This window comes from Pinus tabuliformis, chromosome 6, assembly GCF_031772625.1.
Source record: "Pinus tabuliformis cultivar Carrire ecotype Pingquan chromosome 6, CPIR1, whole genome shotgun sequence".
Taxonomy (NCBI): Eukaryota; Viridiplantae; Streptophyta; class Pinopsida; order Pinales; family Pinaceae; genus Pinus; species Pinus tabuliformis.
The window spans coordinates 1,379,553,742-1,379,556,678 of NC_142292.1; positions in this window are offsets into that span (position 1 = coordinate 1,379,553,742).

Consider the following 2,937-nt stretch of genomic DNA (forward strand, 5'->3'; position numbering starts at 1 on the left):
CAAAATCTAAGAGGAAAAATGTAAAAAATGGAAATTTCTTAATTTTAGCAGGGTACGCAGGCAACCTGTTAAGACAGGTGTGGGCCCGCTCTGTGCACACAGCAACAGTGCGTACAGGTACGCACTGTGCAATACTCAGAGGGTGCGTACAACTGGAAAAACCAAGAAAAACTAAATCTAATTTAACCCTAAGCTAGCCCACCCAAATACAAAGTCACACAGCCAAAAACCAGAAAATAAATGACTTTTCTCAGATCAAAGTTGCATACAAAGGAAAAAACTTTCACATCAATGGATTCCCCAGCGGAGTCGCCATTTTGTCAGGTGAAAAGAGTCGATAGTGCGGACACAACCAACCTCCCTAGGAGCCTAAGACTCTCTAGTGACAAACAAGACAAACAAGAGCAATCCTTCTCTAAACATGCATTTACCATACAAGAAATCAAGTGTTTAGATCCTACCTGTAGTCCAACGCTGTTGTAGTAGTCCAGCCTGCTGATCCGGATGAGCTCCTCCTTCACTTCGAAACCTGCATTCACTAACAATCAAACGATTAAATAGCACTTGATAATCTCATAAAATAAAACATATTTAACATATAGACCAAGGAGTACATGAAACAACTCATAAATAACAAGTTATTGAGAAGAATGGACTCATTTGCATTAATAGGAAACAAAAGGAACAATTACAACCTGAGCCTTGGTGTTGTGCAAGTCCCTCCCAGGGTCCATCAAGAGTTCTCCTTTACTTTGACAAAGCTCACCCACTTCCAAATGAAACAAGAAAGGATGGGAATCTCTCCTCACAAGCTTCTAAATGGGAGTCCTAATTCCAGCAGCATCTACCCTTAGAAATGTTTAGCTTTCAACCTCTCCTCCTTCTGGCCCAATGCCTGTATTTATAGTGCTCAAGAGGAAGTTAATCAGGTCCACCATCAATGGGATAATCCCCTCTTTGGATGGGATAGCTCCTCTCTTGATGGGATAAGTTCCTCTTTCATAGGGGTACATGAACCATTTGGAGGCGCTCAATACACGTCGAACAACCTTCTAGAATGCTCTAGAAATGACCACAAGTAACTTTTTAAGGATGAAACTCGCGCCTTTTGACCTTTACAGGGGTACGCACCTGCCCCTTTACATACAGAGCGTACAAGTACGCAGTTTTTGTGAACATTAGGTGTGTACACGCAGGTAAGGCCGAGAGAATCTGCGTACCCAGAGATAAACACATTTACAAAGACTTTCTTTCTTTTTGGAGTTTGACATGGAGAGCAGAGGCATAAGACTTGCCCAGGAGGATAGCATGACTGTTGATAGAGCCATACTAACTGTAAATAGCCATGGTGACATTTTTTAGTGTAACACTTACTAAACTTTCATCTTACCTACAATTTATGCAACTTTCGACCCTAGCTTCAGAACCCCTAGATCACATGAGAGAGAAGATACTATAGAGATCTATCTTCCTTTCCCTTTTTTATGCCTCCTTCTCTATCCTGGTGAATTCTTCCTTCATACTAGACTTTGTTGACACCAATCTTTGTCACCTTGATGTGCCTGCAACTCGACCTTTATATAGCAAATGGAGACCCTAGATCTCTTTGCATGTGTGGAGAGAAGCAACCCAAAACTAATCTTAAAACATCGATCTTCTTGTCTTATTTCATCCTCCTTTACCTCACATCCTTTCTTCTTACTTATTCTCAAGTGAAAACTGAGTTTGTATCCTTAAGAGAGGCCGAGTACCTCCTTATATAGGCCTCTTGACCATGACTTGAGGCTAACTTGACAATGCTTCTAGGTTGACTTTATCTTCAGTGATGGTTGATTTCTTTATTGAAGGCTGACTTGTTGGAGGTGCTTTGACTTGGTCTTGGAGGATCTGTATACTTTTTACAATGACTCAAATACATATGTAACATGCCCAAATGGGTCTACAATACTTGACATTGAATCAATAGACTTTATGACTTGATGACCAAACTTAATAGCTCACAATGGGAGATTCTCCTATAAAATAAAATTCCCTGATCATGAAACCCATGACTCAAGCATTACAAAATAATTTTGCTTTTCTTCTTTAGTTCAATTACATAAAATCATGATTACTCATGTCATTATGAAGACTGAACATAGTTACATATTTCAATACTCCTCTTAACTAGGGAGTTATTCATAATCCATACAAGGTACTTGGACAATCTCAATCTGAATAATTCTTATAAGAAGAGTCGGATTGGTAACCCATTTGTTTAGCATCATATCCTCCAGCATTGTCACATAAAAAGGCCTTGACTAACAACTATATCTCTCCACATGATCAAAACACAATGCTAGTGAGACCAGTTATTTATAGACACCCTCGTCATTATATCTCTCAGAACATAACCCACGCAGGTTCTCTCAAAGTATGTTCCACCAAGACTATTCTTATCTTGGATTCCTAGTCCTCAAAGAATATCAGTCCTCTATGACAAATCTTATCTTGGATGCCCTACCACATCCTCAAAGTGTATCGAATTTCAAATTCTTACCCAAATCTCCATTCTATATTCCTAGGTGAAGATAAGAATCATGTTTCTATCTCTCCTTGTGGCCTTCACTAAGATTTACGATTGTTAGTCTTGGTCTAGTGCATGACACATGAAGTAGAGAACCATATTTGTCACTCCCTCTCAACCAAGGATGACCAACCCATTCCATAAAAGGAATGTACCCAAGCTCCCTCTTAATCAGGGACTTGTCTAAGCTCCCTCTTAACTAGGGGCTTGCTTCCAACAACTCTTTATGTGGAGATCATGGAACAATTAGCTGCTTGAAGAGGTCCTCCTTTCGATGTCATGAACTTACTTATATTTTTTCAGGAGTCTTCATATTTTTAGGAATTCTTCTTAGGTAATTGACCACCCATCACTTTTGTTCATGAATAATA